Here is a 25,398-nt window from a genome sequence, read left to right as displayed (position 1 = left end):
TAAGATAAGTGAAATATAAATATTATTTCAATATTTTTTAAAGTTCTAATCAAAACCTATCGATAAAACAATAAAAATGAAAAAGGAAAGAAATGAAAAAGAAAAAGGAAGAAAAAGGGAAAAAAAGAATAAGAATTTTTATTTTTTTTAAGTTTTATATTTCAACTAGCCTGGATGCCTGGCATTGCCCAGGTGTTTGGCAGTGTGTGTTGAGCAAAAAGAAAAAAAAAGGGTGAAGGAATTAGTGTTTTTAGTCAATTTTTCAATATTTGTCGTCCGAAGAGTCGTGCTCCAAGGCAATACCAATCACGTGAAAATCTGTTGCCTCTGTCGAAAGTTTTAGGCAGACATACATAAATACGTACATACATTAAAACAGATAGGTAAGATTTATATTATAGACTAGTCTGGGTACCCGGCGTTGCCCAGATGTTTGGAGGTATGTGTTGAGCAAAAAAAAAAATAAAAGTGGTAGTAGGCAGGCAAAGGAGGAAAAAAATGTGACCCCCCCCCCCAAAAAAAAACCTGACGTCTTTACCGTTGTGTCCATCTCCAAACCGGAAGTGGTGAAGGTTTAAATTAAAGCTAGTCAATCGAAAAGAGGGGATGACTTTCAAAAATATCGGGGGAAAAAAGCGACCCCTCCTTGTAGAAAGGTGCCCAGTTGAGGGTGAAGGAATTAATGTTTTTGGCCAATTTTTCAATATTAGTCGTCCAAAGGGTCGAGCTTCAAAGCAATAACAATCGCATGAAAATCTGTTGCTTCTGTCAAAAGTTTTAGGCAGTCATACAAACATACATACATACATACATACATTTAAACAGGTGAGATTTATATTATAGAAGACAATACACAGCTAGTCACTCACCACAAACATTGGCATTTCTTTACTGAGAGTAGAAGTAATTTTGAGAATAAGTTGCTTAAGTATAAAAATAATATCGACAGATTTTGTAATTATGTTATTTAAAAAAAAAATGGAGTGTATGGATAATATTAGTTGCTTTTTCAGGAGATATTTTTTCAAATTTAAATTCATCTGAAAATGATATTCATGTAAGTAAAAAGTAAAAACGTAAAACAAAAAATACAATAACTTTTGCTTTTACTGTGATGTATACATTTAGACAAACGGTTTCTTTTTAATTTTCTATTAAAAATAATCTTAATATATTTATTAAAAACCGGATTCTGTAATATTTAAAGATAAAAAGAAAATAAAAGTCATACCATGTGAACATCAGAAATGTATTATCTTAAAAAATACACTTTGCACACATAATAGTAATTTTATCAAATAAATAATCAAAAACTTAGTAACAATATATATAAAAAAAAGTTATATAGTTCGGATCAATTCTTCTGAGAATCAATTTCCAAAGAAAAACAAGGCTGATAAACAATTAGTTGTGTGCTCTCATGTAATGAATGAATGCGTGAATGTAGGATTGACAAAATTCTTAAAGATAAACTAAAATGACAGAAAAATGGGCTAAAATGACTAAAATAAATAAAAAGTAAATGACTTAGAATGACTTTAATGAACTTAAGGATGAATTGAATGACCTTAAGAATGACTTGAATGCTTAAGAAATAACTGGAATCCTTCAAAAACAACTTGAATGATCTGGAGAATGACTTTAATGGCTTTGAGACTGACTGATGATTGTAAAGTGGGTGATCATTTTACATTAAATTAAAACAGAAAAGTTATCCTCCACTTTATATCACAATAAGTACAGCATGTAGTAAGAACAGGTACTACACTTTGATCTTGGCCAAAAGGCCAAGAAAAGGATATTTATTTGCTCCCCCACCGAGCAAATTAGGCACAAGGCCGATTTTTAATGTGAGGAGTGAAGGGGAAATAGGGACCAGCTCCCCGGGGAGTAGGGGAGCTGGATAGTGACAATTGGTATGAAGGGTTGCCCCTAACTTGGCCAAGGTCTTATATGTGAGGTTGCCCCCACATATGGTCTTTGCTTGCAGTATCTGCCGGAGCAGATACTACACTTTGATCTTGTTTATATAGTTTATTTCCGTAATGAAAAAATTTTACAATTAAATAATGACAAATTCAAAAAATAAAAGCAAAAAATTAACATTTGTAAACAAACTTAGGCACAACACTTTGATCTTGGCCAAAAGGCCAAGAAAAGCTTAAAAAGCTAAGAACAGCATCTATTAACAACAGACCTTTGATCTTAACCAAAAAGGCCAAGCACAAAAGTGTTACGGACAGACCGAGCGACCGACCGACGGAGAGTCGCTTGCATGCGACTAATAAAGCTCAATATTTAAACTTTTAAAGAGTTTTTTGTTTTAATAAAAAAAATAAAAAAGAATGTAAAGAATAAAATGACAGATCAGAGTTATATCATCATAAAATTAGTAACAAAATACAGTACAGTATATAATCAAATAACATTATAAATAACACCGTAAGGCGGGGCAAATACCGTAACCAGGGTCCGGAAAAACATTGTATTCCACAACGTAATATAAAAAAAAATGTATCCTAGGACCACCGTATCCTGAGGTTCTACTGTATAACTTAGTGTTAGTAAGTAGACCTAGTATATAATATATATATATATATATATATATATATATATATATATATATATATATATAGAGAGAGAGAGAGAGAGAGAGAGAGAGAGAGAAATAGATAGAAATAAAAAGGAACAAACTGAGTTATGTGTTCATCAACGTTTTGTCTTTATTTCGACCTTCCTCTGGAAACGTTGATGTACACATAACTCGATTTGTTCCTTTTTATTTCTCTATTTTGTCAGACTATTATTTCCATCATTTTCATCATATATACATATATAATTTCAAACCTGGCTTGGGGTAGTTGTTTGTCTAGCCGCACTGATGAACAGCAAAACATAAATGACTATGCCAACATTTAATTGATGTTGCCTCAAATATTTCTTTTATTTTCATTACTCTTATTCACCACAAACAAGAAGATGTAAGGGGATACTATTTGAGAATATATCTACAGAGACACTATGTAGGGAATTGTGTAGTGATATATCTGCTCATGTTGATACAGTCAGGGAATCAGGAAACAAGGAGGGAATTCCAAAGTCTAGCAGTTTGAGGGAAGAAGCTATCAGAGAAGAAAGCTTTCTGGCCTCTAGGGATCTCTACAGTGAAGGGGCGGGATTTTCTCCTTCAGGTTAGTCGGGGGGGGGGGGGATTAACATTGAGGGGGCACGTGCTCAGAGTTCGTCAGTGCACACTCCATTAAAGTACTTGTAAAGCAGGCACAGGGATGCAACACTGACACATTGGGACAGAGGTTGGAGTTTAGTTGACAGTGCGAGACTTATTAGATTGGAGACTTTTTTGGACTGTCTAGGCAGATGCACCAAACATTAGCATTTAATAAAATACATACATCATGGAAATTTTTAGAAATTAGACATAAATAGCTGACAGATCAAACTATTCATTTATTGCGGACTATTATCCTCATTTTTTAGGGTTTTTTTTTTTTTTTTACAATGTTTCAGCCAACTGTTCCTCTGGCATTCGTTAGGTGGTTACCATGACGGGATAAGAACTCTGAAACTCCTAACTGCATCCTCAGCAATTACTGCCTTCCATAGTTGTTGTCGTTTCACCACGTTTTGGCCAACTAAGATTCTGACCAGCTTTGGGTAGGATTGAAACCACTATCTTCAGACAATGCTCACCTAGAACCATAGAGATTCAATGTTTCTATCCACTGCAGCACAGGGCCCCTAAGGGTGACCAAGGTTGGACTTTTTGGTCTTATAAATCCATGTTTATTATCTGATCTTCCATTGTCGGGTCTGTACCGAATGGTATATATTATTTAATTAATTGGAATGCATATTGAGGAGACTTATTTATTCATTTATTGATTTAATTATTGCAGATTATTATCCTCATCTTTTTTAGTTGTTGTTTCACGTTTCGGACAACTATTCCTCTGACCTTTATCAGCTGGTTGCCGCGATGGGATAGGAACTCCGAATCTCCTAACTGCATTCTCAGCCAGAAGCTTAGTTGACCAAAACGTGGTGAGATGACAACAACTATGGAAGGCAGTAATTGCTGAGGATGTAGTTAGGAGATTCAGAGTTCTTATCCCGTCTCAGTAACCGCCTGACGAAGGCCAGAGGAATAGTTGGCTGAAACATCGTGAAACAACAACTCAAACATGAGAATAATAGTCCGCAATAAATAAATGAATAAATAATACTCATCTCAATAAACATTCCAATTAATTAAATAATATAGATCAAACTATGATTTTTATTAACTAACTTATTTGTTATTGTTATAGCATGTTTTTTGCAATAAAATAGCATACTTCGATTCATTTTATTTCAAGGGCTATTATTTATTCCGGCTCAGGGGATTGATGATATGGAGACCTTTTACACTAATAACTTAATTTTCAGCTAGGCGATTAATAATAATGAAAACATCTTTTTACTGTTCAATCTAATTCATCTATCAGATGGCCAGATGCATGTGTACTAATTCTTAAAAATACTTTATCCTTTTATCATGTTTAAATATGAACAAACAAAAAAATTGTTCATATTTATACTTCTTAAAATGAAGACATTTTTCCTAAGTCCAAGAAAAATTTACAACATATTATATACACTTTTGTCAACCACTAATACTATGGAAGCTCATTGTTCATATGTAAACATGGTAAAAATCAATCACATTTCTTACCAATAATAGATATGAAGTAAGAATGATTCTTTTAGTAATTGCTTAGATTAAAGCAAATATCAATTGTTTGATAAACTTTATTCATAAATTAGCTAAACTATTACATGTTACATATGATCAGATACTTTGAACATTATTATTATTACAACTCGTAGCCTCCATAAATTTTTCAATATTTTCCTCCCTTGTCTGTAACATTCTTCCACCATGAACCAAATGAAGGAAAAAAATAAAGTGGACAAGAGAAGTTTCATTTCAAGGTTAAAACGAATTGATATTTCTAAACTTAGCAACACGATGGTGTTGGGGTTACGAAAGAAGTTTGTGAGTTTGAATCTCGACAGTTAACTATTTGTATTTCTGATTTTATGTAAACAAGGATGGAGTACTGTTGCCACATCTGGGCAGGAGCTGCTAGAAAGGACTTGTCCTGCCTTGATAGAGTTCAAAATAGACTTCATAGTCTTGTAGGAGATGTCCTTTTCTCTTCCCTGTAACCTCTATCTCTCAGAAGAGATGTTGCGAGTTTGTCTCTGCTTTATCATTATTTTCATGGCAAGTGTTCGACTGAGCTTCTATCTATGCCCACCCCTCACCAAACTTTCACAAGAAACACTCGTCTAGCTGAAAACACCATCAATAATTACCCCCATTCTTTATCTGTGCCTAAACCTAAAAGTAAATTCCATGAACAAAGCTTCTTTCTTAGAAGTGCACACCTGTGGAACTGTCTTCCGTTTTCTTGCTTTCCAGCTGAATACAATCTGATCGTCTTCAAGTCCAACGTAAACAAGTTCATAAAGAGCCATTCCACTTAACTTACTGAATTTCCATTACTAACGATTACTATATTGTTCAATCGACTACTGTACACTCTTAATCCTTATCCTCAAGTGTTTTCTGGGCCTTGTAAAAAAAAAAAAAAAAAAAAAATCATTCAGTTTAAACACAAACATCTGGAAAATGCTGATCGTAAAGTCGGGTTTGTCAGGTTAAAAAGCTATCCCAATATTTCTTTTTTTCTTCTATTTTTTTAACAGAACACTGCAAATCCAAAACTTTGTCTCTTGTTTATAAAATACAAATGGCATAATTTTTATACTAATTCTTGTTATTAATGCAAAAGGGATACAAATGCTGGATATATTGTAACACTGTACTGCAGTCTCACAGTAAATCTTATTTTATATATTAGTGTTGGGACAATTAAGCGGAATCTGAAAAATCGGAGCTTTTTGAGGTATCAGAATCGGGAAAATTTGAGCCTATTTTCCGATGCCAAAACCGATTCTTTTAATTATCTATTTTAGTTGATTTTATTTTTATAAAAACATCTTCCACTGCTTGTAGTAATCATAAAATAAATATTTATTGATTTAAACTTCCACTAAAACTAAAATCTCTAGATCACCCCATCACAAGCGTGTTTTTATGTTTGAGAAAATACATGCACATTTAAGAAGTGTTTTTTACAGTAATTGGGACAAAATGACAATTTCGTTGTAAAATATTTAGAGATTTATAAAGAATCGAAATCAGGAATTTAGTACGGAATCAAAAAATATTGGAATTGTCTCATCACTAATATATATATATATATATATATATATATATATATATATGGAATGTATAAAAAAGAATACGAAAAGTATAAAAGCTTATAACTTTTCTTTATTTGTTTTCAATTGGTGACGTGTAGGAATACAAAATAATATTATGAAAGAAAATTAAAAAACTTTTTTTACAGGTATATTATTTTCGACCGATCCTTCAGTCTTCATCGGTGTAGTGAAAGTATGAACATAAATGGAGAAAAGGGGAATGGAAAAGGAAGGAAGGAGGAGAAAGAGGTATAGCTAATGAGAAGGTGCCACGTCCGTTTTAAATATATACACATATAAGTATGCACATACACACATGCACACAGTACATATACACATATAAACGAAAAATTAAAAATTCAACTGTAAATAAAAATGAAGAAACGCGTCTTTAACTGTCCAATCTTTTGAATTCTAACAATATTATTTATTTTAAGAGAGAATAATTATTATATATATATAATCCAACCAACCTAAGCATTGAGAAAAATCCCATTACCTCTCAAAACATGCAAAAAGATGATTGTTTACATGAGATTTTTTTGAAAGACAACTTAAAACCATATATTAAACCCATCATATTCTTTCAAATAGAAAAGTAAGAGGGAAAGGAACAGGGAAGGAAAGAGAGGAAGAAGAATGGAAAGAGAGAGAAATGGTTTGGTTTGGTTTTACAGCATATCAACCTTGTTTTGTTTTTGGTTATTTAATGCCGAGTTCCGTAATTTGGATTTTTTTTTTTTTTCTCGTGGCTCAGATATTTTAACTTATTCAGTAAATCAAGTCAGTTGTTTTGGATCATTAGGTTTTTTTTTTTTTTTTTTGGAGAGGGGGAGGGGGATAAAGCTTGATTGAGTTAAAATATTCTTTTGTATCAATTTACTTTTTTCAGAAATTTTAGCATTATGTTAGAATTTATTTTTTTAAATAGTTCTTTCATATTGTTGACATTGTAATAATTTTGCCAGATATGGAAGAGATCGTGCCAATCCAAAAGAAAGTGTTTTACCATAAAAGGTTCTTGGCATACCAAACATTCTGGAGGGTCTTTTTTTTTCTTTTCTTTTTTAAGCAGGAAGTAGTGGGTTATGTGTATGTGTCCTATGCGAATACGGGGCAAACCCACTTCCTCTCTACATGATTTTCTGAAATCTGGTAACGATTCTTCTATTGTGCGTTTGATTTTGAAAAGTTTTAAATTTTGACAGTTATGCCATTGTTCCTGCTATTTCTTCGTAATGAGATTATTATTTGTTTGTAGTCAGAGTGTGAAATTTTTATATTGATTATACTGAGTTTTAATGTGTTTTTGGCAGCTATGTCAGCATTTTGATTGCCCTGAATTCCAAAATGACTCGGGATCCAGCAGAATTTTATATTTTTGTTTTGTGAAAGAGTATATATTCTTTGTAATAGATTGATTAGTAGCGAGTTATTTAAGTTTTGGTTCCTTAAGGATTTGAGTACCGATAGGATGTCTGAAAAATTTATAAATTTGTTGTGGGCGTGGTCAGTAATGAGGTCTAGAGCCAGGTTTATAGCTGTGGCTTTGGCACTAAAAATTGAAGCCTAGTCTGGTAGTTGCTTCTGTAAAGTAATGTTATTGGACACTATTCTGCATTCAGTTTTGTTGCTGCCTTTGGAACTATCTGTGTAGATATGCTGATGGTTTGGGTATTTTTCCTGAATGTTAAGTTTTTCTTGATAGGTTAGTGGATGAGTTTGATATTTTGGGAGCTTGTTTAGTTCAAGGATAATTTCAAGTTGTTTTAGTAGCCAGGGTGGAAGGCTTAGTTGGTTGACATCATGGATGTTTGTGATTGTGATACCTGCAAACTCAGTGTTGCAAACTCACAGCCACTTGGATCCAGGTTGTGAGGTGTTCAGGCACCAAAATCCTACGGGTCACCACCTATGGTCAACAGGTGATGCCATTAAGGGATTTTTACCCTCTGCAGGAGGACAGTATATTTTGGAACCTTACTAACAGGGCTTTTAAATGTGTAAATTTTTTATGTTTGAAGTTCTTTAAGCATTTCTCTCTGATGTTTGTTTTAGTAATTTTGTTTCATAGCACATCATCCCTTTGGGTTATTCATGTTGTATCCAGTCATCTTGTAGAAGGTTTTTATTCTTCAAGCTTTTTGTATCTTCAATCGATAATTTGTAGTGCTTGGTTTGATAGTTTTATTGTGGATTTTCTTGTTTTTTGTTCCGTCCTGCAGAACATGAATGCGTTTTTCAATGGGAGAGAGAAAAGAGTTACAGTATTAATTTTTGGTACATTTTTAAGTTAGGAACCCAGTCAAGAAATGGGGGAGGTAGAAAGAGAAAGAGGGAATGGGAAGAAGGAAAAGGGGGAGAAAGTGGGTTGTTGTTTTTGCTTTTGTAGAACATAATTAAGTTTGGCAAAAGAAAGTAGAAAAACAAAATCATCGGGACCCGTGCCGCAGTTGATAGAGACGTTGAATCTCTATGGTTCCAGATGATGATTGTCTGAAGATAACGGTTTCAATCCTACCCAAAACCGGCTAGAGGCTTACATGGCCAAGACGTGGTGAGACGACAACAGCTACGGATGGCAGTGATTGCTGAGAATGCAGTTAGGAGATTCAAAGTTCCTATCCGTCGCGGCTACCACCTGACGAAGGCCAGAGGAATAGTTGGCCGATACGTCGTTAAACAACAACTAATAAAGATGAGAATAATAGTCCGCAATAAATAAATTAAAATCATCAATGTTAGGTGCATTTCGAAAAAAAGAAAGAGAGGAAACGAAAGAGAAGGAGTGACTGCATATATATTTTAATAAACTTTCTAAAAATCTCTAGTTTTAATGAAATTTAAAATCACGATATTGTACAGACTCACAGCTTTTAAGAATATTTTCAATCTTTTTTTAGATCCACGAAAAGACAATGTAAGAGCACAAAATATTCTTCGCTCGCCTCTAATATTAGTTGAGTAACCTTTGTACAGTTTTCACCTTAGCAGCAGCCGTTGATTGCTTTCAAGTATTTTAATGTTTGATCTTGCACTTGCTAAACGGTCTAAGGGTGTGCCATTATTACCTACCCATCTTGAGATAGATATCCTTCTAGAATAAACATCAAAGAAATGATAAGTGTTAACATAGGTTTTCAAAAACAATGTGAAGAATGTTCTGTTTGTTTCAACATTCTTAATATAATGCGAACATCCTTGCTGCCTGTGATCCGGCATTGGCTGGAAAACAACCTAATGATTAGGTTGGTGCAAAAATAATGTTGTCTTTTTTTTTTTCTTTTTTTTTTTTACGTGACGTTGAACACCAAAATACGACATTATTTGTGCACTAACCTAATAGTTATTTGTGTAAAAGAAATTCTGTAAAATAAAAATTAGTAACAATTTTTTTTCTGATTTTACTTAACACCTATTTGATAACTTCTCTTTAACCAAAACAGGAAGTCTTTACTATCAAGACCAAATTTTGATAAGAAACCGATTATTGCAGAGTTTTTATCGTTTGCCTTCAACGTGTTTTGATGACGTTCTTGTAGTGTAAGGCTATATTGTAAAGAAAGGTGTTGATGCAAGGGAAGTAACTGTTGTTTACTAAGAGATTTGTTAATTTGTTACGAATAGAATTTGGAATGTTAAAACCAATTTGAGTTAGAGTAAATGTACATAAAAAAACAGTAGTCACAATTTCGCTTTGTTTTTTAATGTTGCTGACGACGTGAAACTTTATCACATTAAAAAAAAAATAACTCAAAGTTTTCTGCAATACCGATTAGAAAATAAATCTATCTGGACCATAACATAAATAAGAGATTTATCATAAGTTTTTTTTGTTTTTTTTTCTTTATAGAATTTGGAATGCTAAAACCAACACAATGAGAATGAGTATGTTTTATTTAAAAGAGAATGAGTACGTTTTATTTAAAAAAAACAAAACAAAAACAAAACAAAAAAGGAAACGAAAACTGTTTAAAATGCTATGTAAGTTGCAAAAGAATTAAAATTTTTATTAAAGAAAGGTGTGTTTTTTGTTGTTGTTAGAAAGTTTAAGGTATTTAATATTTAAACACAAAACAAAAAATATCAGCTCAGTTTTTTGTTTTCTAGTGTTGAAGACTTTAAACATTGTTCAAAATAAATAAATGAATAACAAGAATTCGAGTTTTCTGTAATGCCAATTAGCACATTGCACATATTTACTTGCCTCCTCACGAGGGTAGAGTTAAACAAAAGGTTGGTTTTTTTAATGTGGGGAAAATCCAGCTCCCCAAAAAGGGACACTCTGAGAGAATTTTTAACTTTGTTCTTATCCAGTCATGAAGGATTTCTCCTCCACTAACCGAGGACAGAAAAGGTAAAGTGTAACATCAGAACAGGTACTACATCGTAATCTTGTCCTGAAGGCCAATGTTTCTGAGTAGAAATACTTTAGATTGGAACTAAGTGTAAGCTAGGCCATAAGGTAAGTAGTTGTTTTCTGTTGGCAATTGGCGAAGGAATAGATTTTATTTATTTTTTAATTTTTTGGTTGGGGAGGGGGGAAATGTTAGTGTCTGCTGTTAAGAATAAAGTTTTATAGTAATGTGAAAATCAATGAATAAACAATACAAATGAAGGAAGCTAATGTGTTTAGAAATCTAATGTTCAACTAATAAAAAAAATATAGCTTAATGTACTTACACAAAAACCTTAGTCCAGCAACTATTTCAAACAGTACTGAAAACTATTTGATTAAAATCGGAATAAAATTCCAAACAAGGAAGAAATTAGGGATGCTTAACAAAAAGGTATCAAGTACAATTTTTTAGTCTTTGGTATGACTGAGAATTGAACCGTCCAGTCTCCCGGTTCATTAGCAAACGTTAACCATTATGCTAAATGAGTCAGTCCATTTCGTACTTAAGAAAAGCAAATCATATCTACTTTTCAGTGCTTGTTATATTTTTGCCTGATATACTATATTCTATTTAATAATTTCATTCACTAGAAAATGAATGATTTTCCGGGGTCTTTTTTTAAAATCTAAAATTTAATTATTTAAGACCCAGTTAATTTGATTTAAATGCCATTCAGATAATGGGGCTTACCATTAGTGAGGGTGAGTGGGTCGATATGCGGAAAAGCTGTAGAGAAGGCATCCCCGAAATCGCATATTTTCTCCTGGTGACCTGACATTATCTAGAGGTCGAAATGAAATGCACCACAAGTAAAAACAGCTGATAAACACAGTTATATATAAATCTATGAGGTAAGCTGTTTCTTCCAAACAACAATGTATTCTGTTGGTTGCTTGCTTCATAGTGAGTTTCCACTACTGCTCCGGTGAAAATTTCATTCTAGTTAACCCGTGTCTTCCAAGTTTCTAAAATATTTTATTACAAAATACTAATACAAGAAAAATAATTTGTTTACTTGGGAGAATTTTCATATAATAATTTTTTTTTTAAATATCATACAGTATTGTCTTTGATTTAAAAGTTGAGTTACTACCCCACCCCATCCCTCGTTCTAGTCAATGATTTTCTTTGTGGATATTTTTTGTCCCACTCTCCATCATAATTGAATTATTTGTAACAAACATCACAAATCACTGGAGATGCAAAGTACTCAATGGAGTAAATGTGGTCTTATGATTATCATAAGATCACATTAATGAAAATGATTGGTAAAAGGTATTATTATAAACAAGTTTAGTAAAGATTAAGATAGATAATAAATGACTATGAACTACATGACATTTGTGTTGGATTATCCACATTTAATACAACAAACATTCCCCTCCCCTCCTTTTTTAATTTTCTTATCAGTTTGTTCAAGCTGGGGATGGGGCATCCTACCGGATCCCAAACATTTACCAACTAACTCATATTCCGACCGACAGATCTTTTTAAGATTCTGACCGTCCCTTTAATTGCAATTGTTTGAATCTCTCTTGCACTTGGTTCACCAGGTATATTTGCCTGGTAGTTTTTGAAATTGTTTTTCAGGAGTCCAGTTGCTCCTAATTACTGAAATTATAAAGATCTTCTGGTATTTGTTGAGAAACCTGTGATATTTTGGAGGTGTCACCAAAATGGAATGGAAATTATAATTCCGTTCCGGTGCAATAATATATGTTTCTAATTGAACACACGAAAAAGAAATCATTTTTAATTTAACAGGAAAAATTCAATGTTTTTTTTTTTTTTTTTTTCGAAAATGCAAAAAATTAATGGGTAAATTTTAAACAACAAATCATATATATACATATTTTTTTTTTTATAAATATATACCTGGCCAGATACTGTTGAATATGTTCCTGCAGCATTCCAAGTCTCTTGATCCATTCTTTAACATCTCTCCATAAATGCTCAATGTTTTGTGCGTGAATGTGTTTTTGATTTGGGTCAACCAAATTCTGCGCGTGAATCCCAGTGTGATGTGTATAATATCTGTTAGTGTACCCCTTGGAAGAATAAACTTCTGGATCAAGGGAATTAATGTGTTCTCATCCCTCTTTTCCTCCGGATTTTTTAGGGTGATAAGGAAACTGCGTTTTGTTACCTGTTCGATGCCTTCAGATAACCACAATTGGTTAAGCATTCTGTCTCGATTGTACTTCCTTCGACCAATCAGGGTTTCGTCGATTTCGACTGCAATTCCGTTACCACCTGTGAGATCTTGTTCCTTCAACCAGTGTTCACAAATTTCTGAGCAAAAAGACTTCCAATCTCCTATAGATTTGGAGGACAAGTCAGCATTGTCTGCAACAATTCCCTGTTCCCACATTTTACTCAGGAAAGTGCTAACAAAAATTGATTTTTCAGTAAGGAAGCTTAGAATTCTGGAAAAATGTCCCCTTCTGCTCACTCACAGAGAAACCGCAGATTTTTTGTTTTCTTTCTCTGCCCATAACGACATATTCTCCGCAGCGCCACATTCTAACAGTGTCTGTAAAAGTACATGGCATCATACAATTCTTACACATTACTTTCGCAGGCAAAACACTAAGGTCAATTAGAAAGTTTCTGCTGAAACTTTCTTGCTCCAAAATTTAGCAATAGAAAAAAAAAATTCTTAAAGTTCAGTCGTGCAAGCCATTTTCAATCATTAAATTAAGTTTTTTGCTTGTTTAATTAGTTTTTTGCTTAATTAGTTTCGCTTATTATTGATTTCTTTCACACATGTGTAGAACAAAAAATAATTGTACCAGAACAAAATTACAATTTCCGTTCCATTTTGGTGACACCCCCAAAACATCACAGGCTTTTCCAAAAATACCGATCTTCCTAAGATTCCAGTTTCTTTTCTTTCAGTATTGCATTTGGAAGTGCTCAGTGCTATTTGTCAAATTAGAATTATTTTTTTCTTTTTTAATGTACAGCTTTATATCAATCTTCTATACTGTTTATCTAGAAAATAGTGGCATTCGAAATTTAAAAAATAAAATGTAATTTTTGTATTATGATAACAGTGACATAATGCTAATGAATCAGTATGTAAAAAAAACTGAAAAGGAAATGTAATACGTTAATAATGTAATACGTTAATAATGTAATACGTTAATAATGTAATATGTTAATAATGTAATACGTTAATAATATAATATGTTAATAATGTAATACATTAATAATGTAATACAATAAATGTTTCAAATTGTATCGAATAATTGAACAGCCTCAGTATTGTTGCAAATGCTGAAAAATGTATGGAAGCACGGCGGCATAGGAATAAGGAAAATGATATGCCGTGTATTTAAAAAAATTTCTATATTCATAAAATGATTTCAACTTTTACCTGCATCTAAAGTTTCAACAGCAACATAAATGAACACTACCTAAACAAAATTTTCACACTTAAAGCACTTCTTGAAGTATATTTCAATAAATTATGCCATTTAAAAAATATCACATTTATTCCGAAAAACTGCTTCTCTCAAATACATTGTTCCACAAGGAAAATAGCAAAGAGTTTTACTCTCTATCCATTCGATCCTCTCACATCACCTTAATAGGTATAAATATTGTTAAGCTACTGGTAATTATTTAACTTTTTTTTCTCTCATACTAATTCCTACATAATATACATTTTAAACAAAAAAAAATAATAAATGCTCCCCTATTTTTACTCATATTCTAAATGATGTCCTGAATATTGTCACATTACATTTAAATCTAGCCAATAATGTTCCAAACCACTTCCATTAAAAACAAAATAAAACTAATTCTCTCTTTCCAATTAAAAATAAATAAATAAATAAACACAAATGAAACAAACAAACAGATCTCTCATTACTGATGCTTTGAGGACTTATTAAACAAATAAACTGTAGGAGTCTTGATGATGGAGAGGCTATGTACTGACAGGGAAGACTTATGTATAGCTGCTCCCTTTTCACCGTGAGGTTAGCCAGCGGTGTTAGCTGGAAGCGAGAAAGCATGCAAGCATGAACTTAACACTAACTTATACCTAACACACTAGATGTATCACATCCCCCTGCCGGATTAAGAATCCAAACACACTCACTCCATCATCAAGACTCCTACAGTGCCTCCACGTTGGCCACACACGGTAACTGGGTGCTTTGTGGCCCCAGGCTAAACCTATAGATCTGAGTAGTAGGGGACCCCAGAGGTAGTGCATTATAGCCCACCGACGTGTGGACATGCCCTGGCACACTACCAACTCCTAGCCCACTGACTTGTGGGTGCCTTTGGTTGGGCGAAGACAAGGGGAACCAACCCCAAATCAAACACCACTGCCTTGTGGGCCTTATTACAGCAAAAGGCTAAGAGATAGGAACTCTGACTTCAAATCCTACTGCTGCCTTGCAGTTTTCCTAAAAAGGCTATGAAACCTCATCCAGAAAGAAAAGGCGTAGTAGCGGACACGATAGGGTGACTGTTTACCTCACTGAGATTACTTTTGGCCAAAAGCTGCGCCCTCCTCTGCTGCCAGTCGTCGCGGGTTCGCTCCACTGGAAATAAGTATTGGAGGTTCAGAAGGTGTTTATCTGATGCGCAACAGATACTGCACCTAAACTGTGCAAGCAAGTTAGGAGCCAAGGTGGAAAGTCCTGTACCGAAGGATAAAGCACTGAGGTCCCGACTAGTCATCGTCAAGGGTGACGGACTGCATGATGATGATGATGATGATGATGAAACAAATAAACAAACAGAAAAGCGTTCACTACCTTTTAATGAGGGTTTTTTTTTTTTTGTCACCTACAAAAACCAAACTTTCAAACAGTGTACGAGTTGGAAATCGTTGATGAGTTTTCTACTTAAAATTTTTATCTTCTCACATGATCTGCAAATGAAGTGTTTTTTTTTAAAAAACAAAACAATTTTAATGGAAATTTCTCCAGACAAAGCATAAAACCACTTAATATAAGGAGCTAAAAAAAGAAAAAAAATTACTTCAAGGTCAAAAACTTGCCAATGATTAGTGTTAGATGGAATAGATTTTGATCTCAAAAAAAAGCAAGTCTTCCTTCTTTGTCAGACACATCACTCCTGAAATGTGAGGATTAAAGGAAAAAATAAGGGAAGCGAAAGTTACACGACTGCTGAAAGTAAAACCAAAATCCACTTTCTACTCTCCTTAAAATATAGTGTGGGGTCGGAGTTAGAAAGACAGAAGAGATATGGAAACGTTCAAGTCAATCTTTCTTATAATGAAGAAGTGATTTGCATTAGTCATTAGTTTTATAGAGCCTGATCTAAGTAATAAAATATCTATATACTTTTGGATGACTCTTTACAATAAAACGACCAAAAAGAAGAAGAAAGAAAAGAAACATACAACTTTCTGTTTTAAATGTACTTTTGCTCACCCCCAGACAAAACCTATTGCCACAGAAACATAAGGTGTTTCTGTGATTAGGGGGTAGATTTAACATACATATTCTAAGAGGGGAGTTCAGACTTGTGAAACAAATTCGACTTGGTCATAAGCCGGTAAAACTAGCTGCTAGTAGGTCAAAATTTTAAAAAATTGGAACTTGGCAGGCATAAGTCAACTAAGCGTGTTATTTTTACACATTCATAAACATACATTTATATCTTTAACAAAGTTTTCTTTTAAGTTTTTGTATGTGTATAGGTCAGATGGTAATGAATAAGGCTGGAGAGCTATGTTTGGTTTCGTTTCTAGCTGATGGTACCCAAATAATGTTTTTTTTAAAAGAACTTTTGAAATCACTACTATATATTGGGTAAAATCAATATAATATATAAATATGAAATCTGCATGAATTCAAATGTCATATTTAAGCACATATTATGACCAGGCTATGTGGGGGAAGTGGGGAGACACTACTACATATTGGGTATAATATAATAATCAATAGAGAATTGGCTCTATAATAATAAATACGAAATCTGCATAAATTAAAATATCATATTTAAGCATATTTTAACAACCAGGTAATGCCGGATGGTCTGCTCATCTTTTTATATATAAGAAATAAATGACAATGCAAAGTTAAATAAAACTTTATTAAATCACCAAATCAATAAGGAGAAAAAAAAAACAAAAAAAAAAAAAAACTTTTAGGCCATGGCATTTCGAAGCATAATGCTTCTCATCAGAGAAAAAAGCCAGTATCAAGATTATTTTTTATCTTTATCAATTTTATTTATTATACACAAAAGTGTATTTCTTTATACTATACAAGTGATATTGACTCGCCATTACACTTGTGGGAATACATTGTAAATAATTTCAAATATAGTCATTCCACCTTATCAAATCCACCTCAGGACCGTGTGTCTATCTTTTTCGAGAGGATGTAAATATAATAGTCATGTTTACAAATTTTGTCTTCAAAGAAAAAATTAAAAATAACATTTGCAATATGAGGTCAAGTAATAAAAAAAACTGTTAAAGTGGTGGGGTTTTCTTTCTTTTTTGCTTTTTACTTACAGACAGCTGTAAAATGAATTAAATGCATTCATTTTCATGTAATTATATGACATCTAAAATAATTATTCATGTTTAACCATCATTTTAATATATTTTTCAATAAGATATTCTTTGATTTTATTTTTGTTGTATGAAATAAAGAAAATCTATTTTATTAATAACAAGCAGGACCTGTTTCGCGGCGTTGCCCTGATATAAAAGGATGCCAACTGATTGAATTTATTAAGTTGTTTTTTTTACCTTTGTTTATTTTATTGTTTAAATTTTTTTATGTATGCACCTACGTGTGCCTTTTCCACTGGGAAATTAACCTGGAACCTTTTGTGCTTGCATGTTTATGTGAACTGGAACATTTAATATAATTTATGTGTGTTATTCAGTGCATTGATCACAAAATGTAATTTCTATTTTCATCTGGTCAATTATTGAAATTGTATTTTTTGTTTGTGAAGTCGTCAGAAATGAATAAAGTTATACAGTCTGAAGTACAGTGTGTCCAAAAAGTCACTGAAAGGTTGAAAATCTGTAATTTTTACAATTAATGATTATTTTTTTTCTTTATTTCTAATATTTTACAGATAATATTTTGGAAATAAATTATGGATAAGTATAGCATTGAACAATGTATGCAAGTTATGAAATTGTTTTACCAAAATCAGGGGTCAATTGTTTGACTCAAAAAGCTTATCGACGGCAGTTTTATGTAAGAAATCGCCCAAGTCACAACACAATTTGAAACATTGTGAAAGAGTCTATGTTAACAAACCCCAAACCCTGCAAGAATTGAAGGAAAACATCAGGAATGAAATAAGGAAGTTAAATCGCAATCCAGAGATTCTACAATTTGTCATGAATAATGCTTTGGAAAGAGCACAAATATACAAAGCTGGAAATAGGCAACATCTAAAAGACATTATTTTTCATGAATAAAGATTGTTTAAATTTTGCATTTTTATTTCTTAAAAATTTACCAATATCTTAGTTAGATTGTGTTCAAATTACAGAAAGATATCAAAAATTAAGAATCTATTTAAGTTCAAACTCCTTCAGTGACTTTTTGGACACCCTGTATTACTTCTCTCTAGATAATAGAAAATGAAACTCGCCACCCACCTCGAGTTTTCCGTTAAAATATATTTATTTATTCCTTCCCAGTTTTCAAAAATTAAAGATTAAATCTTATAATACTTTTAAAATGCTGAAAGGATTTGGTTTTCGTTATCTTTAATCTTTCCTTTTTTAAGAATTTCCTCACAGACATGAGGTAATTATAAATTTATCCTGAATAAGTATTTTTAAAATGCTGAAAGTATTTGGTTTTCGTTATTAATAATCTTTCCTTTTTCAAGAATTCCTCCAAGACTGAAGTAATGATAAATTTGTCTGGAATAAGTATCTTGAAATGCTTAAAGCATTCGATATCATGTTTATATTATCGACATCTTAAAACAACGTTCCTATGTCATAACCAGTTTTAAAGTGCAGACATAAATGTGTTAATAAATCTAGGAAAAATCAACCAACAGATTTTTACAAACTGTTCAATATTTAATCACTTTTGGATGAATATCTAGGAAAAGAAGATATTGGAAAAACCATACTATATATTATTTATGCTTAATCAACCAGTTCTTTTGTCGTTTACTATAAATTTGTAAAAAATTAGATAAATTCAACATTATTTTTTGTGAAAAAAAAAAAGTGTCTCTAATATAAGGCAATGTGTTTAATAGATAAGAATAAAATCTTAAAAATGAGTATTTTTGAAATGAAAATAGTTTAAAATCAAGCTTTGTCCATGTTGTATTTGTTTTCGTTCTGCAAAAATAAAATTGCAATGTTTGTTGTGATATGACAAAAAATATTATCGAAGCAAAGAAGGATGTTCTATGAAAATAAAATCACAATGTCTATCTTTTGTTGCGATATGACGAAAATGTTTTTATCAAAATGAATAAGAATGTTCTACAAAAATGAATCATGATATTTATTGGGGGGGGGGATATAACAGAAAAGTGTTAAAGATAATTGCTTAAAATGAAGTTACATTGTTTTGTCTTTTTTCTACAAAAAAAACTTACAATGCATACATTTTTTGTTGCAATATTACAAAAAAAAATTTTAAAAGCTAATTGGTTAAAATGCAGTTACATCTTGTTTATTTTTTTGTTTTCATTCTACAAAAAATAAGAAAAAATTACAATGCATGTTTTTTTTTTTGTTGCAATATGACAAAAAAAGTTTTGAAACATAATAGGTTAAAATCTGTTTTGTTTTGTTCTACGAAAATAAAATGATAATTTTTTTTTGTTGCAATATGAAAAAAATGTTATTATCGAATCGAAGAAGGATGTTCTATGAAAATATAATCACAAGTTTATTTTTTAGTCGCGATAGGACGAAAACGTTTTTATTGAAGCAAACAAGGACATTCCACAAAAATACAATCACAATGTTTATTTATTTATTTTTTTTTTTTTGCAATATGACGAAAACGTGTTAAAAGATAATGGTTTAAAATGAAGTTACGTCTGCGTGTTTTTGTCTTTGATCTATGAAAATAAAATCACAATGTTCATTTTGTGTCGCGATGACAAAAATGTTTTTATTGAAACGAATAAAAACGGATGCCATATTGAAAGTAATTCTAAAACTGTTCGCAAATTCAATCTCTTAAACAGTGAAATGAATCTGAGCAACCAATCAAATTGATGGAAGCAAAGAAAACCGAAACGCAAGGGAGTGTTTATTAATTACATGCTGAATAATTATTAGCCGACTGTTAATAAAATGAAATGAGAAAATTAAATAATCATGAACGCATGTAAAATTTGAACGTTATGAAATATTCAGTAATGGTAAAAGAAGAAAATAATGAATGAGTAAGTATCCTGCTACCACTTGCAAATAGGATTTGTTTGGGAGACTGACTTTCGCTGGAAATTTTATAGGACTTTACGATAGTGAATGAAATCAAATGAAAATTATTGGAAAACATGTATAAGGTATTGGCAGGTAAGTCAACCACATCAAATTTATACGTAGTGTCTGCATTCCTATAACGTTTTTTTCTAGACGGGAAAAATCGTTTCTATTATATTAATTATAGAGATGAATTTTATTTCTTTACGTTTTAATATATTTCAGTTATTTTATGGATTTAACCAACAATTACCATGAGTGTTTGTTAATGAAATCTAAGGAAAATTTCAATGGTGTCTACAGATTCTGTAAAATATTAAAAAATACTTACTGTCTGTTCCACTTTTCTTAGACCTACTGGGTCCATCTGGCTGAAATTTTGTATGGACCTTTAAAGTTACAAGAAGGTGTAGCGAACTAAGTATTACTGTATCTGTTTGATGCATAATTAGGATTAATAGGGATTCATATTTAATGCAAAAATGAGCACAAATGTAACTACGTTCAACCATCAATTTGGCTCAAAGCACTCATTCTAAGTCAATGGGCTATAACTTTTTATTAATGGGCAGAAAAAAAAAACTAATATATACAGCATGAACGAAAAGTAAGTGGACAATGTTGTGAACCTTCCTACCTGTGGAAGTGGCATTCTTGCCATGATAGAGGTCAATTACGGTCAGTCATCCAGCCTCAATAAAAATGATCCTGGCTTAAAAGAAAAACAGATCAAGTTAAATCATATTTGTTATAGTGGCTGAATATTGTGGACCATTTTTATTGAAGCCGGATGACTGACTCTAGTTAACCTCTGTCATGATAGGAGTGCCACTTCCATAGGTAGGAAGGTTTACAGCATTGTCCATCACTTTTGGCTCACCCTGTATAAATATAGCTTGCTTGGGAGCAATACCCAAATCATGTCAAAACCTATTTCAATCTAACCAATTTAGGTGACTAAAAGAATTAAATAATTATTAAATTTAAATAAGATTGTTATATTTGTTTAAAAAAAAAAAAAAAAAAAAAAAAAAAGTGAAAATTCCCCAAAACCAAATTGGTCTTAAAAAAATAAAAAATTTTTGATACCACAGTTATTGCCATTTATTTTTTTCTTTTTAACTTAAAAGTTTGGAGTGTATAAAACAATGGTTCATTGATATGAAAAGAGTATGCATAAATACATTTTATTTTTGTCCATTAAGAGAAAAAAATGAATGAAAAGTAATTTGAAAACGTTTAAACTATTGATTAGAAAGTAATTTCTGGCTTGACTTACAAAAGCAAAAGTCAAGTTATAGAATTCATTTTTTTTCTCATTGCTCAATCAGAAAGGTTCAATATATTTTGTAGAGTAGGTGTATATCATAAGTGTTCAACTTTGTAGGGGCTCAATACTAAAAATAGAGCAAGTATGTGTAATAATACAGAGTAGTACATTCCCTATGTGGCATATGTTTGATGGAGAAGGAAAAGATAAAAATTCTATGTTGCTCAGAATTACATGATAACAAATATAGGTTTCATCATATTATTAAAGGGAGGAGGCAGGAGATAAGAAATCAGCATTGTCTGGTAATGCAACAGAGTATAGATGTGCATATGGCAGCAGCAACTGTATGCAAATGATGGAGCTATGCGTGAGATGACATTATAGCAAGAAAGAAGGAAAGAAAAAGATTATAAAAAAAGAAAAACCTGGCCAGACTAAGGACAGAAATAGACGTGTTATATACATAGCGCAAGAGCAACAGGGAAAGACATGTCCTAAACATGGCCGGACAAAGACACCACATGTTTGACATGGACGAGTCTTGTTAAGCACATTGGAGTACAAGAAGACTTTTAAACAAGAGAAAAGGCATTATTCTGAAAGTACCTGTAAACAAATGTCTGTTGTTTCAACTGAAAAAAGGTGTTAAATTCTTTCGTTGTCTTTGTTTCCTTGCGACGCGATAACATTAATGACAACATTACAGAAGATTATTTGGCACCGTTCGCCCATGTTACTGTAATATGTTAAACCGAATATGAATTTTATTATATTTGGGAGAAGGGGCAGAATCTCTGTGTTGGTTAGGAGCAATAATTTTAAAACTGAAATCTAAGGTGAAAGACTTACATTTACCATTATTATTTTTGTTTTTTAATATATTAAAACAGGAGAGAGGCATTGTCTGGATGAAGAAGAAACAGATGGGGGAAGAGAGGAAAGAGAAATAAATAGAGGGACAAATAGAGTGAGGTAATATTAAAATAAAGATGTTTTAAACTTCTATTTGTTTTTTTTATGTCCCTGAGCAATACCGGGTAGCCCAGCTAGTTAAAATATAAATGAATGGATTTAATAATAAAACTAATCTATATAATTATAAAACTCAAATGACCTTGTAACGATGTATGTAACCCACTTTCCGGTTTACGACATCCGGTTGCACATGCATGCATGACCTGCACACGGAAATATTAACGTTATTATTTCGAAATTACTATTTAACATGGGAAGAGCGGGGTTTAAAATAACTTAAACGCAATACAGAAATGAACGATGTAAAAAAAAAAAAGAAAAAAAGAAAAGCAGACAGTATTAGCAATTGTTTATTTGCATAATTTAAACGCGAAAAAAAAAAACAAAAGAACAATTGGGACACTGAAATATTAACGTTATTATTTCGAAATTACTATTTAACATGGGGAGAGTGGGGTTTAAAATAACTTAAAACGTAATATAGAAATGAATGATGTAACAAAAAAAAAAAAAAAACAGATATATCCAAATTGGAGTTTAACTATAATAAGTATCATGGTATCTGTTCAGTGCACATTTACCTATAAGTATGGCCAGCCACTTATAATTCAGTAACTGTAAATTGTTTTTTTTTTTTTTAAATAATCAATTATAATAAACAGAACGACTCATAGAAATCTATCTATATTCTTTTTTTCATTTTAATATACTTTCATACAAATGTTTCTGTTATGTCAAAAAAAACACTATTTTTTTTACGTCACAAGTGTCACGCTCATACATGAATTCCATAGCTAATATAGCATATTGACCCCAACGGGTTACGGGTAATCTAGTATTCATTAAATTTTTCTTTTAAATTAGAAATGATAAATTTCTCAAGTAGTAGCAGCTGTAAATAGTTCAAAACAGTAAAGCAATGTTTTCATTTTATTTTATTTTGCAAAATGTAAATATGTCATTCAGTCAACTTCAGCTTGTAATAATAATGCAACAGTGAAGTCTCGTTATTTGAACACATATTGTTTCTTCCATTCTATTTTTACTGAATTTAACTTTGGAATTAGGGCAGTGGTTCTCAACCAGTATGTTGTGAAGAAATTATAGGTGTAAAACAGTGTTCATATCGTTATAACTGGAATGTTTGTATTAATAAATACTCACACATTATTACTTATGTGATATCGATGCTTAATTATAAAGAAGAAAATAATCCTTTATATTATTTGTATTGATCGGACTATTGTTCTCATCTTGAGTGTTATTTGTGCAACATTTCGATCAGATTGTCCTTCAACAGTCTTCAGGCATGTTGGTTGTTGTTTGGAAAAGAAAAGAGAAAAGTTACTGGCTCCGTAAAATTTTCGTATTCTGTGAGCTAGTCTCTATTTTATGGTTATAGTTTCGAATTTATGAAAAAAAATTGGTTAACAAAGGAGAGGCAACTCTAATAAAGATCGACAGGGGATTATCTGAAGATGAGAACAATAGTCTGATCAAAAAAAGTAATATAAACAATCAGCCCTCATCTAAAAAAGTCAGAACTTTAATGAATCCTTTGTTTAAATTGTTAGACATTTTCAATAATAATAAACATTTGTAAACATTAATAATTCATTTAAATATTTATTTTTTGAGGATATGGGTGACACAAAAACTTAATGAGCTCAGTAGTGTGCAGCCATGTAAAAAAGGTTGTGAACCACTGCTCTTATAGGAGCTACCCCTCCCCTCTCCAAGATTTTCAAATTCGTAATTTTCTGTTGTGTAAGTTCTATTTTCAAACATTATGTTTTCAATTGCTCGGAAAAATTTTAGTGTTTGAGAACTTTACATTTTATCAAAAACTCGGTATTATGAATCTGTCCAGAGAACCATGTTTCATTCAGTGTTTAAACTTTATATATATAAGTATGTGTTTATATATTTCTATGTGTAATATTCACTCCTAGACTCAAGTAGGGTTTTAAAATACTAACTCGCACATTATTACTTGCGTGACATTGATATTTAAAGATTAAAAAGAGAAGAAATAAAGTATATAATAAATTGTTTGTTTAAATTGTTAGATATTTTGAATTTTCGATAATCATAACCATTCGTAAGCGTTGTTAATAATTCATTTAAATATTTATTTATTGTGTGATAGTCTACTTAACCGATTTTTATGGATTTTACAATCTTGCTGTTATGCGTAAGAGTGTGTAATGCGGGCTATATTTATTTTACTTTAGTTCCATACAAATGGTACCAAAAAGGCTGTGGATGCTGGTCTAGGCCATTGTTGAGATGGCTTGTTCCCGTTGGCTTAGGTGTTTGGTCTTGCTTAGTTCTACGGGGTCCACCCTCTCAGGCTTTGCTTTCTTGACGCCGATGGGGCTGCCTAGGACATTTTTTGGCAGGCTGCAGTACGCTTCCTCTAGGGCGCTGGATTTTCAAATCCCACTTTCTAGACTTTGTGTCAGATCTTCTTGTCGTGGGGTGAAGGAGATAAAAATTAATAATGAAATAGCGACAAAGTTTGGTGATGTAGTAGTGTCAGCAGAGGACAATTTTTTAAAATTTTTTAGATGATTATAAACATTTGTAAACGTTGTTAATGATTTATTTAAATAAATAAATAAATAAATAAATAAATATATATATATATATATATATATATATATATATATATATATATTGTGATGAATGTGCCGGGAAAATTTAAAGAGCTGAATAGTGTGCTGCCATATAAAAAGATTGAGAACCACTGGTTTAATGGGAGCTTACCTCCCCCCACCCCACCCTACCCCCTAAAAAGAGATTTTCTTAGTTTATCATTTTCTGTTGTGTAACTTCTATTTTCACACAGTTTCTTTTCAATTGCTTGGAAATAGTTTAGAGTTTAATAAATTGTACTTTATCAAAGACTGGCGAGGGTACCCGGCATTGCCCAGGTATCTAGAGATGGTGTAGTTAAGGATATTGAGCAAGGGCGAGGCGTACAA

General features: G+C 31.9%; 1 protein-coding gene and 1 pseudogene across 2 annotated transcripts in view; both read right to left on the bottom strand.

Moving 5' to 3' along the window:
• Window positions 1–25,398, bottom strand: part of LOC145293953 (uncharacterized) — a 225,614-nt gene that overhangs the window by 66,397 nt on the left and 133,819 nt on the right. The gene's annotated exons all lie outside the window — the stretch shown is intronic.
• On the bottom strand, window positions 1,674–1,800 carry LOC145294324 (U2 spliceosomal RNA; annotated as a pseudogene).

The sequence above is a fragment of the Euprymna scolopes genome, chromosome 15, assembly GCF_053919585.1.
Source record: "Euprymna scolopes isolate OS-2025 chromosome 15, ASM5391958v1, whole genome shotgun sequence".
NCBI lineage: Eukaryota > Metazoa > Mollusca > Cephalopoda > Sepiida > Sepiolidae > Euprymna > Euprymna scolopes.
Note: the sequence above shows the minus strand (reverse complement) of the source record. Positions and strands in the feature narration are given on the sequence as shown.